Source organism: Oncorhynchus gorbuscha, linkage group LG18, assembly GCF_021184085.1.
Source record: "Oncorhynchus gorbuscha isolate QuinsamMale2020 ecotype Even-year linkage group LG18, OgorEven_v1.0, whole genome shotgun sequence".
Taxonomy (NCBI): Eukaryota; Metazoa; Chordata; class Actinopteri; order Salmoniformes; family Salmonidae; genus Oncorhynchus; species Oncorhynchus gorbuscha.
Window position 1 is genome coordinate 36,187,805 of NC_060190.1, and position 18,666 is coordinate 36,206,470.

The window sequence follows — 18,666 nt, forward strand, 5'->3', positions numbered from 1 at the left end:
TGGTCTATGGAGCGTGGAAGGAATGCGGGCGCTGGTTCTCCCTCCGCCCAGCCAGCCCAGCGGAGGAAATGATTTCAAACAGCTCTGGTCTGTTCAAAGACACACTTCCAATGGAGAATGTATCAAAGTACTGCTGCTTAACGAGTGGTGAATGCCTGACACACAACTTTAATGTTTCAGAATATTCTGCCTAGCTTTAGGGGATCAATTGAAATGTTGTTGTTTTTTAAGCTGAGCTTGGCAAATATTTATCCCTCTCATTTTTTCGGAATATTTTTTTTTTTACAGATATATGCTTTTCCTCAACCACTCTTTTGGATCAGTGGATGTTGATCAAGCTAAAGCTTCCCTACATCTTGGGATGGCTGTGAAGCTTGCAGTCTGAGTTTTGTGGGATGCAGTGTGCAATAATTTAGCATGTGTGACATGAACCAAGGACATACATTACATTTTAGTCACAGAGCAGATGCTTTTAACCAGAGCAACTTACAGTAGTGAGTGGATACATTTTCAACTGGTCTCATGTGGGAATTGAATCCACAACCTTGGTGTTGCAAGGGTCACACAGCTATCAACTGAGACACACAGCTTTACCAACTGAGCTATTATAAGAAATATGAGCAAGCCCTAGGGCAACCTTTGATGTTGATTATTATGTGACTACTATTCTTCTGTACTTTACTCAGACTGACTGTAAATTAGTGATTTAATAACACCCTCCAGAAAAGCAATATTATCAAAGCATGGGGCGAATTATACAAATATTGAATTCAATCTAAGGAGCACAGTCTTCTGCACAGACTTCTTTTGAAAGACTTCTTTCTGGACCTGTTGGTGTACCTGTTGAAGAGGTAAGGTGAGTGGGTGATTTAGGTTGGACTCAAAGCAATGTGTTATTGGTTTCTTCCCACAAATACAGGTAATCCTACCTGATTTGAACTGACAGTGAGTGAATTGTGGCTGGGGGTGTTCTGTTGAACATACAGAGAACATTTTTGATTCATAGCTTAGAAACAGAAGGACATCAAGCAAGATGGATATGAGCTCTGGACTTGTGTGTAGCTGCAGGGTGTGTGTGTGTGTGTTTCTCTCTCTCTCAGGCCCCATTTCTGTCAGTGTAATTGTGTAGGGACGTGCTCCATTCCCTCTTTGGATTAAGGCTGGCTCTATCTGCTCTGCTGTCAGCTCTCAGCTCAAAGCTGCAGCCCAACAGCTCCAACCTAACACCCCAACTACATCCCCCAGGAACCAACCAAATGTGTGTGTTTGTGTGTGTGTGTGATTCTGGACATGTTTAACCATTTATTTAACTAGGCAAGTCAGTTAAGAACAAATTCTTATTTAGAATTGACGGCCTACCAAAAGGCAAAAGGCCTCCTGCGGGGACGGGGGCTGGGATTAAAAATAAAATAAAAACCGAGGACAGAACACACATCACGACAAGAGAAACAACACAACACTACATAAGAGACCTAATACAACATAGCATGGCAGCATCACATGACAACACAGCATGGTAGCAACACGACATGACAACAACATGGTAGCAACACAACATGGCATCAGCACAACATTGTAACAGAACAAAACATGGTACAAACATTATTGGGCACAGACAACAGCACAATAAGGTACAGACAACAATTCATCACGCAAAGCAGCCACAACTGTCAGTAAGAGTGTCCATGATTGAGTCTTTGAATGAAGAGATGGAGATAAAAGTGTCCAGTTTGAGTGTTTGTTGCAGCTCGTTCCAGCCGCTAGCTGCAGTGACCTGAAAAGACGAGCAACACAGGGATGTGTGTGCTTTGGGGACATTTAACAGAATGTGACTGGCAGAACGGGTGTTGTATGTGGAGGATGAGGGCTGCAGTAGATATCTCAGATAGGGGGGAGTGAGACCTAAAAAGGTTTTATGAATAAGCATCAACCAGTGGGTCTTGCGACGGGTATACAGAGATTACCCGTTTACAGAGGAGTGTAGAGTGCAGTGATGTCTCCTATAAGGAGCATTGGTGGCAAATAGTAAAGCACATCTAGCTGCTCGAGAACACCCTCACCTGGCGATCTATAAATTACATCTCCGTAATCTAGCATGGGTAGGATGGACATCTGAATCAGGGTTAGTTTGGCAGCTGGGGTGAAAGAAGAGTGATCACGATAGAGGAAACCAAGTCTAGATGTAACTACAGAGAGCAGCTTTGATATGTGCTGAGAGTAGGACAGTATACAGTCTAGCCATACTCCCAAGTACTTGTATGAGGTGACTATCTCAAACTCTAAACCCTCAGAGGTAGTAAGTACACCTGTGGGGAGAGGGACATTCTTCTGACCAAACCACATGACCTTTGTTTTGGAGGTGTTCAGAACAAGGTTAAGGGCAGAGAAAGCTTGTTGGACCACAAGAAAGCTTTGTTGTAGAGCGTTTAACACAACATTCAGGGAGGGGCCAGCTGAGTATAACACTGTATCATCTGCCTATAAATGGATGAGAGATTCCTACTACCTGAGATATGTTGTTGATGTAAATTGAGAAGAGCGTGGGGCCCAGGATCGAGCCTTGGGGTACTCCCTTGGTGACCCTAAACCCCCCAGTTGGTCATAATTCTTTAAAAAGTCATATTATTGTCTATTTAAAACGTAGGCTTCCATATTATTGACACCCTTGTTTTCAATACCTCACCTTGCGAGGAAAATGGCAGTGAGTCTTTGTCTAAAATGTTTTATGAGTTGGAGAACACACTGGTGCTTTTAGATATAATTCAAGCTACAGTATATTAGATCAAATCCAGACAAGAACAATTATTTTAGCAGTCGACCTAAATAATTTGATAAGATTGACAGATGTAACAATAAAAAAAGGCAAATTCAAGGAAAGAGGCTGAAAATGTAATCTATACAAATAATTTACAGGGCACCTGGAGACTACAAAAGAAAAGCTATTCAAGAATTGAATTACATCTTTATTTCCCAAAATGCTCTCAACAATTAACTGGGTTAAAAAAAATCCATGATATAGTGATATCGGATCATTCTCCGGTATCATGCTTAATTACGTCAACAGAAAAATCAATTAGTGACAGGATATGGAGAATGAACAGAGCGCAACCCAACATGTATTATGTACGTATGTGAAAAAATAAAAACCTTTACCCTTCTTATTGTATTAGTTAATATGACGACTATTGCTCATCAAATGATTAAACGTTTCTAATTGCGTGATTAACTGAATCAAGCAATTGTTAACTCATTATCCTGGGGCAACACGTGAAAACTAGCTTTTATTGAGTTTTTATTGAGTTTCTATTTCCCAAATTAACTCAAAGAATATCAGAATATCGATTTTACAACAGCCGCTAATTAACCAGTTACCTCTACATTTTCGTTCTGAACGTCGTATAGTCAGTGAATCTGCACGAACCCGTGTCTCACCAATGAGTTTGTACCACACCAAGCTGAGTTGAATATTTATTTACTAGAAAGCTAAAATGATGATAAAAGATACACATAGACAAAACACATTATAAGCTATTGATTAGAACTTAGTATAACAGGCCAACACACTATTGCGCGTGTTACCCAAAATGGGGATTTCAAAGAGAGAGAGGAAAAAGAAAGTACACGAGAGAAATATACATTTGGGTGAATTTGTCAGCTATGCTATTCTAACCCTAGCCTTGCCCCAAAGTGCCGCTCCTATGGGTCAGAATATAATGATGTAATTACGTGGGGAAGATCTCAGAGGATTCTCTGCGTGGACCGTTCAGAGGACCGTTCAGGCTGCTCGATGGCGCACTTCTCTGGCACACCTTTCTGGTTGTCCTCACGATGTCAGTGTCCTTTTGGCTTAGGAGTCTGTTCCCTCACCCTTGCTCTGGAAGGGGTCTTCTGAGGACAGACAGCTCTGTAGGTCAGAGCTCACAGCATAGGAATGAAACCGTTTAGATACCACGATTCGCTGGGATTGGATGCTAGGGGTCCGGCTTGAATACTCCCGCTTAGACACAGCTACGCATCCGTAGCTTGGGTAGAAAAATATTTCTTTGTCTTCAAACTTGTGTTGTGTTCTGGGTTCGTTTACTTGTTACACCTTGGCTGCAGCTTGGGTCACGTAGTCTTATCTGTAAATTCTTTACTCACAGGTTTTATACCCTCGTGTCAGAGTGGGGGTAACAACTTTAGGGCAATTCTCTGGGTGTACCAAGTTAAGAGCAAGGTCTACAACTAACTTCACATTTCATCTTTACCAAAATATTCCTTTTGATTTGGACATTTTCCACACAACGTATAATGCATAAACATCAAACATATACTAGTACAACTCTTCACGTTACAATGTATACGTAATAACATAATCTATTAAGCTTTAATAACAAAACAAAATGACATACATTTTCATATTCCATCTATCGTCATGACCACCATTGTGGCTGACGGAAACCATTGTTCCAAAATCCCTTTATTTAATGTTTAATGTTCTGAGGCTGGTTCTCCATAGTAACAGGACAAAGGAATTTGTCTGTGGCCTGAGATTTACCAGGGGCGTGAGGGGTCATAAAACCCCCACATCTTCAGACCCCTAGATCTCTCCTCCTCTGTTGGGGTTGAGAGATAATCTGTAGGGTTGTGGTCTCCTGTAACCTGACCTGATCAGGACAAGTCATGACACCCTTATAAATGTAGACAGAGTAAAGGTTAACATCTCGCAGCCCTCACAAAATGAATGCATGCCAAACCAGTAACAATTTTAAAATATGAAGATATAAATGTGTTAATTAGAAGCAACACAATTATTTACAATTCAAAAAAGATTATTTGAAAATCTACACTGAGTGTACCAAACATTAGGAACACCTTAATATTGAGATGCACCCCCCTTTGCCGTCAAGCCAGTGTGCTTGGCATCTAATACCTTACCCCATTCAAAGGCACTTCAATCTTTTGTCTTGCCCATTCACCCTCTGAAAAGCACACATACACAATCCATGTCTCAATGGCTTAAAAATCCTGATTTCACCTGTCTTCATCTACACTGATTGAAGTGGATTTAACAGGTGACATTAATAAGGAATCATAGCTTTAACCTGTATTCACCTTTCCAGTTTGTCATACATCCAAATTATACAACAATTGGACTGATCCTACAGCCTTCATAGAATCAACAACCCTAAAGCAATTATAAGCAGACAAAAAAATAATCACGAAATAGAGAGATCACCCAAAAAATAAATATGAAACACTATTATAACATTTGTGTGTGGAAAAGCACAAGGAATGGACAGCTGTCCCATAGAATTCTATTTGACATTATAGGACAACATAGCGCCTTTGTTTACACAAATGCCACTCAATGCAGTGCTTCTATGTATCAAACTGTTATGTCAGTTATATTAAAACCAGGAAAATCTGGAGAGTCCCCTGCTGATTACAGACCCATACATTTAATAATCTGTGACAATAAAATAATAACAAAGCTCATAAGTAATAGAATTGGAAAAGTCTTAACCGACTTCATACCTAACAATCAAACTGGGTTAATTCAAAAAAGACACATACAAACAAATACAAGAACATGTTTCAGTTTAAAACAATTACGCAAAAAAAAACAGATTCATCAATAATGGCGGTTGATGACACAATGGACCACTTTGAATGGTCTTTTCTATTCAAAACTTTGGAAGCTTTCAACTTTCCATCTGAAATAATAAATGTAATACAAACATGAAATGTCTTAAAGCAAAAATATAGCACATCATTTTATTTTTGGGTGATCTCTGTTTTTTGTGATTATGTTTTTCCTAAACTGCAGGACTGTTTTGCTAGCACAGACTAGAATATGTTCCAGGATTCTACCGATGGCATTGAGGAGTGCACCACATCAGTCACTGGCTTCATTAATTTTTTCAAATTTATTTATTTCACCTTTATTTAAACAGGTAGGCAAGTTGAGAACAAGTTCTCATTTACAATTGCGACCTGGCCAAGATAAAGCAAAGCAGTTCGACACATACAACGACACAGAGTTACACATGGAGTAAAACAAACATACAGTCAATAATACAGTATAAACAAGTCTATATACAATGTGAGCAAATGAGGTGAGAAGGGAGGTAAAGGCAAAAAAGGCCATGGTGGCAAAGTAAATAGAATATAGCAAGTAAAACACTGGAATGGTAGTTTTGCAATGGAAGAATATGCAAAGTAGAAATAAAAATAATGGGGTGCAAAGGAGCAAAATAAATAAATAAATGAAATACAGTTGAGAAACAGGTAGTTGTTTGGGCTAAATTATACGTGGGCTATGTACAGATGCAGTAATCTGAAGATGCTCTGACAGTTGGTGCTTAAAGCTAGTGAGGGAGATAAGTGTTTCCAGTTTCAGAGATTTTTGTAGTTCGTTCCAGTCATTGACAGCAGAGAACTGGAAGGAGAGGCGGCCAAAGAAAGAATTGGTTTTGGGAGTGACGAGAGAGATATACCTGCTCGAGCGTGTGCTACAGGTGGGAGATGCTATGGTGACCAGCGAGCTGAGATAAGGGGGGACTTTACCTAGCAGGGTCTTGTAGATGACATGGAGCCAGTGGGTTTGGCGACGAGTATGAAGCGAGGGCCAGCCAACGAGAGCATACAGGTCGCAATGGTGGGTAGTATATGGGGCTTTGGTGACAAAACGGATTGCACTGTGATAGACTGCATCCAATTTGTTGAGTAGGGTATTGGAGGCTATTTTGTAAATGACATCGCCAAAGTCGAGGATTGGTAGGATGGTCAGTTTTACAAGGGTATGTTTGGCAGCATGAGTGAAGGATGCTTTGTTGCGAAATAGGAAGCCAATTCTAGATTTAACTTTGGATTGGAGATGTTTGATATGGGTCTGGAAGGAGAGTCTACAGTCTAACCAGACACCTAAGTATTTGTAGTTGTCCACGTATTCTAAGTCAGAGCCGTCCAGATTAGTGATGTTGGACAGGCGGGTAGGTGCAGGTAGCGATCGGTTGAAGAGCATGCATTTAGTTTTACTTGTATTTAAGAGCAATTGGAGGCCACGGAAGGAGAGTTGTATGGCATTGAAGCTTGCCTGGAAGGTTGTTAACACAGTGTCCAAAGAAGGGCCGGAAGTATACAGAATGGTGTCGTCTGCGTAGAGGTGGATCAGGGACTCACCAGCAGCAAGAGCGACCTCATTGATGTATTCAGAGAAGAGAGTCGGTCCAAGAATTGAACCCTGTGGCACCCCCATAGAGACTGCCAGAGGTCCGGACAGCAGACCCTCCGATTTGACACACTGAACTCTATCAGAGAAGTAGTTGGTGAACCAGGCGAGGCATCATTTGAGAAACCAAAGCTGTAATAAGTGCATAAATGATGTCGTCCCCACAGTGACTGTACGTACATACCCCAACCAGAAGCCATGGATTACAGGCAATATTACAGGCAATATCTGCACTGAGCTAAAGGGTAGAGCTGCCACTTTCAATGAGCGGGACTCTAACCCCGAAGCTTATAAGAAATCCCGCTATGCCCTCCAATGAACCATCAAACAGGCAAAGCGTCAATACAGGACTAAGATTGAATTGTACTACACCGGCTCCGACACTCGTCGAATGTGGCAGGGCTTGCAAACTATTACAGACTACAAAGGGAAGCACAGCCGAGAGATGCCCAGTGACACAAGCCTACCAGACGAGCTTAATTAATTCCATGCTCGCTTCAAGGCAAGTAACACTGAAACATGCATGAGAGCATGATGTGAGTAAGACCTTTAACTTCTTTCAGCTAGGGGGCAGTATTTTTATGTTTGGAAAAATAACGTTCCCAAAGTAAACAGCCTATTTCTCAGGCACAGATGCTAGAATATGTATATAATTGACAGATTACGATAGAAAACACTTTAAAGTTTCCAAAACTGTCAAAATATTGTCTGTGAGTATAACAGCACTGATATTACAGGCGAAAGCTACCACTGAGGAAGTACAGCTCCCGCTCAGCCCAGTCAAAACTGTTCGCTGCTCTGGCCCCCCAATGGTGGAACAAACGCCCTCACGACGCCAGGACAGCGGAGTCAATCACCACCTTCCGGAGACACCTGAAGGAATACCTAGGATAGGATAAGTAATCCCTCTCACCCCCCCCCCTTTAAGATTTAGATGCACTATTGTAAAGTGACTGTTCCACTGGATGTCATAAGGTGAATGCACCAATTTGTAAGTCGCTCTGGATAAGAGCGTCTGCTAAATGACTTAAATGTAAATGTAATGTAAATGAAAATCAAACCAGGAAGTGGCTTCTATTTTGAAAGCTCCATGTTCCATAGCCTGCCTTCGCTCCATTTAAAGAGATATCAACCAGATTACTTTTCCTACGGCTTCATCAGGGTGTTAACAGTCTTTAGACATAGTTTCAGGCTTTCATTTTGAAAAATGAGCGAGAAAGATAACATCGCATCAGGTGTTCGCATGGGTTTTGCTTGTGCAACAGAGGCAGCCATCGTCTCTCCCTCTCCTATTGAAAAAGACAGTGCCGGTTGATATATTATCGATTATATATTTTAAAAACAACCTGAGGCTTGATTATAAAACACGTTTGACATGTTTCTGTGGACATTTTTAGATGCGGATAGATGGATTGGAATTTTGTAAGTCGTCTGCGTTAAATGTAATGTAAAATGTAAATGTAGATTTGGAATTTCGTGACCGCTCAAGCCTGTGGATTTCTGAACATAACGTGCCAAACAAACTGAGGTATTTTGGATATAAAAATAATCTTTATGGAACAAAAGGAACATTTATTGTGAAACTGGGAGTCTCGTGAGTGAAAACATCTGAAGATCATCAAAGGTAAGCGATTTATTTGATTGCTTTTCTGATTTTCGTGACCAAGCTACTTTGATGCTAGGTGTTCATAATGTTTTGTCTTGTGATCGATAAACTTACACAAACGCTTGGATTGCTTTCGCTGTAAAGCATATTTTCAAAATCTGACACGACAAATGCTAAGCTGTGTTTTTCTATATTGCACTTGTGATTTCATGAATATAAATATTTTTAGTAATATTATTTGAATGTGGCGCTCTGCAATTCAGCGATTGTTGATGACAATTATCCCGCTAAAGGGATGGGTAGCGTCAAGAAGTTAAACAGGTCAACATTCACAAGGCCACAGGGCCAGATGTATTACCAGGACATGTACTGTGATCATGCACTTATCAACTGGCAAGTGTCTTCACTGACATTTTCAACCTTTCCCTGTCCGAGTCTGTAATACCAACATGTTTTAAGCAGACCACCCTAGTCCATGTGCCAAAGAACACTTAGGTAATAAGGCAATTAGCCTAAATGACTACCGACCCGTTGCACTCACATCTGTAGCCATGAAATGCTTTAAAACGCTTGTCAAGGCTCACTTCAGCATTATCAGCCCAGCAACCCTAGACCCATTCCAATTTGCATACCACCCCAACAGATCCACAGATGATGCAATCTCTATTGCACTCCACACTGCCCTTTCCCATCTGGATTAAAGGAACACCTATGTGAGAATGCTATTAATTTACTACAGCTCAGAGTTCAACACCATGGTGCACTCAAAGCTCATCAATAAGCTAAGGACCCTGGGCCTAAACACCTCCCTCTGCAACTGGATCCTGGACTTCCTGATGGGCCGCCCCAGGTGGTAAGAGTAGGTAACAACACATCTGCCACGCTGATCCTCAACATGGGGGTCCATCAGGGGTGCATGCTCAGTCCCCTCCTGTACTCCCTGTTCACTCCTGACTGCAAGGCCAGGCCTTGCTTGATTTATATTTTATTTTATGTCCTCGGGGCACCATTGAAAATGAGACTCCGGTTTCAATTGGGATCCCCTGATTAAATAAAAGTTCATAAATAAAAACAAAGGTCCAACCACCGTATTTTACAGGCTGTATGGGGTTCTTTTCTGCTCATGCATTCTCATTTCGACGGCAAATCCACCACTGGTTGTGTGGCCAAAGAGTTCTATTATCATGTCATCCAACAACTGTAAATGCCCGAGGTTTGCCAAACGGCATTGGCACTTGATTTGTAACTGGAAAATAGAGCTCTTTGGCCACACAAACCAGTGGTGGGTTTGGTGTCAAAGTAAGAAAGTTGCCTCTGCCAGGAGGTTGAAATTTGGCCGCAAGTGGATCGATCATCCAACAAGACAATAACCTCAAGCAAACATCAAAATCCACAAAGAAACGGTTAATTGGTCACAAAATCTACATTCTGTAATGACCATAATTATTGACCATTCAAGTCAGTCTCCGGACTTGAAACCCATTGAAAACCTGTGGTTTGAATTGATGCATGCAGTCCATAAACGCAGTGGAAGGATATCAAGGCTAGAGGAATGGTCTGAGATCCCTCCCAATGTGATAACGTTTTGTATTTTATTTACAACTGTATTATAATTATTTGACAATACAAAAAATATATACATACACATACAAACAAAAACAGATACAGACGCACACAAATATCCACAACATCACCCCTGCCCAGACCCACCTGCTCAAATCAAAAGAAAACAAATTGTATTAGTCACATGCGTCGAATACAACAGGTGTAGACCTTACAGTGAAATGCTTACTTACGAACCCCTAACCAACAATGCAGTTTAAAAAAAAATATGGAGAAGAATAAGAGATAAAAGTAACAAGTAATTAAAGAGCAGCAGTAAAATAACAATAGCGAGACTATATACAGGGGGGGGGGGGGGGGTACCGATACAGAGTCAATGTGCAGGGGCACCGGTTAGTTGAGGTAGTATGTACATATAGGTAGAAATATTAACTTCTTGGCGCACCGATCCCTATAGCTGGATCATTTTCGTCAACATCCGGTGAATTGCAGAGCGCCAAATTCAAATTAAATTACTAAAAATATTTAATTGTCATGAAATCACAAGTGCAATATACCAAAACACAGTTGAGCTTGTTGTTAATCCACCTGTCTTGTCAGATTTCAAAAAAGCTTTACGGTGAAAGCAAACCATGTGATTATGTGAGGACAGCTCTCAGCAGACAAAACATTACAAACAGCTAGCAGCAAAGTAGATTGGTCATGAAAGTCAGAAAAGCAATCAAATCAATCGCTTACCTTTGATGATCTTCGTATGTTTCCACTCATGAGACTCCCAGTTACACAATAAATGTTTGTTTTGTTCCATAAAGATTTTTTTTATATCCAAAAACCTCCATTTGGTTGGCGCGTTTTGTTTAGTAATCCACAGGCTTGTGCAGGTCACAACGGGCAGACGGAAATTCCAAATAGTATCCGTAAAGTTCGTGGAAACATGTAAAATGTTTTTTATGATCAATCCTCTGTTTGTTTTTACAATAAATAATCGCTAATATTTCAACCTGACGCTAGCCTTTTCAATACAAGAGAGAAAGAAAAGGTGTCGCTCCAGTGCCGCGCGCATGAACAAATCTAAGGACATCTGTCTATCCACTGACGTGATGTGATCATTCTCGCTCATTTTTCAGAATAAAAGCCTGAAACTATGTCTAAAGACTGTTCACACCTTGCGGGAAGCCATATGGAAAGGAATCTGGTTGATATCCCTTTAAATGGAGGATAGGCTTGCAATGGAAGAGAGAGGTTTCAGAAAACAGCACTTCCTGAATGGATTTTCCTCAGGTTTTTGCCAGCAATATCAGTTGTGTTATACTCACAGACAATATTTTGACAGTTTTGGAAACTTCAGAGTGTTTTCAACCCTCATCTGCCAGTTATATGCATATTCTAGCATCTGGGCCTGAGAAATAGGCAGTTTCATTTGGACACATATTTCATCCAAACATCAAAATACTGCCCCCTAGTCTCAAGAGATTTTAAGGTCAACGACATCATGAACTTTACCCAGTACCAGCAAGATAATAACCTTAAGTACACATCAAAATCTACAAAGGAATGGTTAATTGGCCACAAAATAAATATTTAGCAATACAAAATCTCTGTCTCCAGACTTGAAACCCACTGAAAACATGTGGTTTGAATCAAAGAAGGCAGTCCATAAGCACAAACAGAGGACATCAAGGATCTGGAAGGATTCTGTATGGAGGAAGGATCTAAGATCCCTCCCAATGTGTTCTCCAACTCATACAACATTTTGGAAAAAGCCTCAGTGCTGTTATCCTTGCAACGTGAGGTATTGACATATACTAAAAAAAGAATGTGCAAAGTAGAAATAAAAATAATGGGGTGCAAAGGAGCAAAATAAACAAGTACATAAAATACAGTAGGGAAAGAGGTAGTTGTTTGGGCTACATTATAGGTGGGCTGTGTACAGGTGCAGTAATCTGTGAGCTACTCTGACAGTTGGTACTTAAAGCTAGTGAGGGAGATAAGTGTTTCCAGTTTCAGAGATTTTTGTAGTTCGTTCCAGTCATTGGCAGCAGAGAACTGGAAGGAGAGGCGACCAAAGAAATAATTGGTTTTGGGGGTGACTAGAGAAATATACCTGCTGGAGCGTGTGCTACAGGTGGGAGATGCTATGGTGACCAGCGAGCTGAGATAAGCAGGGTCTTGTAGATGACATGGAGCCAGTGGGTTTGGTGACGAGTATTAAGCGAGGGCCATCCAACGAAAGCGTACAGGTCGCAATGGTGGGTAGTATATGGGGCTTTGGTGACAAAACGGATTGCACTGTGATAGACTGCATCCAATTTGTTGAGTAGGGTATTGGAGGCTATTTTGTAAATGACATCGCCAAAGTCGAGTATTGGTAGGATGGTCAGGATGGTCATTAAGGAGCACAGAGAGAGGCTGATCAGAATAGAAGGTTGTGATAATTGTTTTACTGGGGTACATGGCTCTTAGTGGGGAATGTAGTTTTACCAGTATACAGTGTGTGCATTGGGGATATGAATTTAGCTAGTACATTGGGGAATAGTCATTTTTATCAGGGGGGATGTCTGTATGCAAGCAGTGGGAGTAGAAGCCGGTCATTCCTGTATTTCCAGGGTTAAATACCTTGGAGCTTGGATCAGTACATTATAGATCTGACTGCCTCTCCAGCCCTGCGTTCAGAGTACTAATTGACTACTGCTGGTCCAGGGTGAGTGAGTGAGGGTGAGTGAGTGTGTGTGTGGGTATGTGCGTGCATGCATGCATGTGTGTGTGTTTTTTAAAATTTGTCCTCAGTTTGATTTTGATACATGAATTCTCATAGTGTGTAGAGGAATGAACACTATACATACATTGTGTGTGTGTGTGTGTGTGTGAGTGAGTGTGCTGTAGTGTTCATGTTTCGAGTTTGACCCCCAGATACAATCCACAGCTCAATAAAGGGGGGTTATGGGGTAAAGCATTGCACGCACGTTATCCACAGCAGCCAGAGAGTTCCGCACAGGACAGGAAGGGGAAGATCAATAATGTACATACTGTATGTTGTTAAGTGAAGTATGGGCCTGGTTAAGAACCATGCATAAAAGACCGGAGTTGGATCAATACACCAAAAGATAATCAATTATTGACATTTTTTTAATCAAATCACATTTGATTGGGCACATACACAAATTTAGCAGATGTTATTGGGGGTTTTGCGAAATGCTTGTGTTCAGTAGTATCTAACAATTCACAACAATATGCATAAATCTAAAAGTAAAATAATGGAATTAAGAATTATAAAAATATTAGGACATGCACGTTTTTTCCAAATATACAGTGCCTTCGGAAAGTATTTTTTTCACATTTTGTAAAGTTACAGCCTTATTCTGGATAATAATTTTAAAAATCCTCAGTAATCTACACACAATACCCCATAATGACAAAGAGAAAAACCATTTTTTTTAAATGTTTGCAAATTTATGAAAAATAAAAACAATAATAGCTTATTTACATAATAGATTAGAAATTGAGCTCAAGTGCATCCTGTTTCCATTGATCATCCTTGAGATGTTTCCAAAACTTGATTAGAGTCCACCTGTGGTAAATTATATTGATTGGACATGATTTGGAAAGTCTCACACACATCTATTTAAGGTCCCACAGTTGACAGTGCACGTCAGAGCAAAAACCAAGACATGAGGTCGAAGGAATTGTCTGTATTGTTCATAGACATGATTGTGTCGAAGCACAGATCTGGGGAAGGTTACCAAAACATTTCTGCAGCATTGAAGGTCCTTCAAAACACAGTGGCCAAACTGAAGAATTAGGGCTTGATTAGGGAGGTGACCAAAGAACCCGATGGTCCCTCTAATAGAGCTCTAGAGTTCCTTTGTGGAGAAGGGAGAACCTTCCAGAAGGACAACCTTCTATGCAGCAATCCACCAATCAGGCCTTTATGGTAGAGTGACCAGGCGGAAGCCACTCCTCAGTAAACATTTAGAAAAATGTGTTTTTTGCTTCGTCATTATGAGGTATTGTGTGTTGATTGATGAGCGGAAAAAAAATAATTTAATGAATTTTAGAATGAGGCTGTAATGTAACAAAATGTTGAAAAGTCAAGAGTCACAATATTTTTCTGAATGCACTGTATGTATGGTGATTTCATGGTACGAAACTACTAATTTCCTTCACATTTGGTTCTGTATATATCTTTAAAACAATACTTTTGAGATGTATTTTGAAAGGGGTTCCTACTGAATGAGATTATAGTTGTGGATGAAGAATATGGAATTCCGACTTGATCTAATCATTGTTGTGGTAAAACAGAGTGAATGTTGGGATGTGTGTAGGAGGAAGGGAAAAAAATACATTTCTCAAGATTTTTCACTTTAAAATGTATGGCAAACAAAAAACAATACTAAGTTAAACAAACCATACAACTCTGTGCACATGTACTACTTTAAACACACACACACACACACACACACACACACACACACACACACACACACACACACACACACACACACACACACACACACACACACACACACACACACACACACACACACACACACACACACACACACACACACACACACACACACACACACACACACACACACACACACACACAGCTGACAGCAAGCCCATTGGAAATACATGCTGGGCCTCTCCCTGGCACCATAGTGCATTGATTATCTGCCAGGGGAAGAGCAGCGATAGGGCTGGCTGGAGAGAGATGCATGGAGGAAAGCAGAATGAGATGGACGGGGGGATTAGGGTGAGGAAGAGGGTGGGGAGGGAGAGATTAGTGAGGATAGGGGGCAAGAAGAGAGGAAGAAAGATGGGGTGCACATTAAGGAGAAGGAAAGGACCCAGTGGAGGGTGGAGAAAGGAGTGATGAGTGAGGGAGAAATAGAGGGTGATGAGAAATGGAGAGATTGGCAGAGAGAGGGGGGAAGCAAGATAGAGGGGATGTTGTGAAGAGGAACGAGAGATGCATGGAAAAGGGAGAGAGCGAGGAAAGGTGAGGGGGATAACTTAGAGGAAGTCTGGGAGAGAACACACTCCGAGGCACGCTGGAGGACAAAATATCCTACACACCCACACAGTTATGCAGGCATACACACACTTAGACATACTGTACATTCATCCAGTCACACACAGACATGCTCAGACAAACACACACACACCATGCAGAGCCAAACAAATTTCCCTCTCAGTCGCATCTCTCCTATGTACTGTAATCATCGGAGATTCCCCCGTTGTAAATGCATTTATCATTACAACTATCATTTACCAGGTAAGGCCACCATTTCTGTCCCACTTCATAACAGACATTACAGTCTATAGTGCCAGACCGAGGGGGGGGGGGGGGAGGTTCATTACAGCTACCCCTAGGTGTGTGTGTGTTTGTGCATGTGTGTGTGTTTGTGCGTGTGTGTGTGTGTGTGTGTGTGTGTGTGTGTGTGTGTGTGTGTGTGTGTGTGTGTGTGTGTGTGTGTGTGGACTGTGAACTCTTGTTCTCTGTGGCCGATGCAAAGCTAGTGGCCTAGACGGAATCCCTAGCGGTGTCCTCAGAGCATCCCGCCCCGAGGAAGGTAGGCAACAACACCTCCACTACGCAGATCCGCAACACAGGGGTCCCATAAGGGTGCATCTCAGCCCCCTCCTGTAATCCCTGTTAATCCATCACTGCGTGGCCATGCACACCACCAAAACAATCACCAAGTTTGCGGACGACACAGCTGTGGTAGGCCTGGATACCAACAATGATGAGACAGCCTACAGGGAGGAGGTGAGGGCCCTGGCGGGGCGGTGCCAGGAAAATAACATTTCCCTAAAGTCAACAAAACAAAGGAGCTGATTGTTGCCTTCTGGAGACAGCAGAGGGATATCTCCCCAATCCACATTGAAGGGCCGCAGTGGAAAAGATGAAAAGCTTCAAGTTCCTCAGTGTACACATCACTGACAATCTGAAACAGTCCACCCACACAGACATTGTGGTGAAGAAGCCGTAACAGTGCCTCTTCAATCTCAGGAGGCTGAAGAAAATGTGGCTTGGCTCCTAAGACCCTTACAAACTTTTACATATCCACCATTGAGAGCATCCTGTTGGGCTGTATCACTGCCTGGTACGGCATTTGCACCGTCCGCAACCGCAGGGCTCTCCAGAGGGTCGTGTGGTTAGCCCAATGCCAACTATCACTGGGAGAACACTGCCTGCCTTTCAGGACATCAAGGAAGATCATCCAGGACCTCAGCCACCCGAGCACTGGCTTGTTCAGCACCGCTATCATCCAGAAGGCGAGGTAAGTACAGATGCATCAAAGCTAGGACAGAGAGACTGAAAAACAGCTTTTATCTCAACGCCATCAGACAGTTTAATAGCCATCACTAGCCAGCCTCCACCCAGAAGCTGTTTAGAAGCCTCTTGGACCTAGACTTGGTGCTCCGGTACGGCTTGCCATGCGGTAGCAGAGAGAACATTCTATGATTTGGGTTGCTGGAGTCTTTGACAATTTTTAGGGCCTTCCTCTGACACCGCCTGGTATAGAGGTCATAGATGGCAGGAAGCTTGGCCCCAGTGATGTACTGAGGCGTTCGCACTACCCTCTGTAGTGCCTTGCGGTCGGGGGCCGAGCAGTTGCCTTGCCAGGCAGTGATGCAACCAGTCAGGAAGCTCTCGTTGGTGCAGCTAGAGAACCTTTTGAGGATCTGAGGACCCATGCCAAATCTTTTCAGTCTCCTGAGGGGGAATAGGTTTTGTTGTGCCTTCTTCACGACTGTCTTGGTGTGCTTGGACCATGTTAGTTTGTTGGTGAAGTGGACACCAAGGAACTTAAAGCCCTAAACCTGCTCCACTGCAGCCCCGTCAATGAGAATGGGAGCGTGCTCGGTCCTCTTTTTCCTGTAGTGTCACATGAGTTGACGCTGGAGAGACGAAGCAGGTTCTGGGGAGTAAAACATTTAATAAAGAACGGACAAGGAACGAGACAGGAACAGCATCAGCAAACTAATAATACAGACAAAAAACAATCAATGCAGAAGCGGGGAACAGAGCAGTGGAACTGACAAATATAGGGGAGGTAATAACAGGTGATGAGTGAGTCCAGATGAGTCCGATATCGCTGATGCGCGTGACGAGGGAAGGCAGGTGTGCGTAATAGATGATGCGAGTGCGTGATGCAGGGCGAGAGCGGGAGCAGATGTGACATGTAGTCCACAATCATCTCCTTTGTCTTTATCACGTTGAGAGAGAGGTTGTATCCTGGCACCACATGGCCAGGTCTCTGACCTCCTCCCTATAGGCCGTCTCATCGTTGTTGGTGATCAGACCTACCACTGTCATCTTCATATTTAATGATGGAGTCGTGCCTGGCCGCGCAGTCATGAGTGAACAGGGAGTAAAGGAGGGGACTGAGCCAATCAGTTGTTGTGACAAGGTAGGGGTGGCATATTGTGGCAAGAACAGATCCATGTTTCATTTTCGTTTTGTTTTGTCTTCATTATACTCACCTGGTTTCCATTCCATAATCAGTGTTCCTTGTTTAACCCTCTGGCTTCCCCTGTTATTTTGTGCATGATTGTGTTTTGTCAAGTGGTTCTGTGTACGTGATCTGGATTGTTTATGTTTATCTTCTTATGGCTGCAGGGGCAGTATTGAGTAGCTTGGATGAAAAGGTGCCCAGAGTAAATGGCCAGCTCCTCAGTCTCAGTTGCTAATTATTATTATTAGTAGTATTGAATAGAAACACTCTAAAGTTTCCAAAACTGTCAAAATATTGTCTGTGAGTATAACAGAACTGATATTGCAGGCGAAACCCTGAGGAAAATCAAACCAGGAAGTGGCTTCTATTTTGAAAACTCCATGTTCCATAGCCTGCCTTTGCTCCATTTAAAGGGATATCAACCAGATTCCTTTTCCTATCGCTTCTTCAAGGTGTCAACAGTCTTCGGACACAGTTTCAGGCTTTTATTTAGAAAAATGAGCCAGAAAGGTAACCGCGTCAGGTGTTCGCATGAGTTTTGCTCGCGCAACAGAGTTTGGGCAGCCGTTGCCTCTCCCTCTCCTACTGAAAAATACAGTTGCGATTGATATATTAACGATTATATATTTTAAAAACAACCTGAGGATTGATTATAAAAAACATTTGACATGTTTCTGTGGACATTACGGATACTATTTGGAATTTGTCTGTGTCGTCATGACCGCTCTTTCCTGTGGATTTCTGAACATAATGTTTTGTTGAGCAATCGATAAACTTACACAAATGCTTGGATTGCTTTCGCTGTAAAGCATATTTTC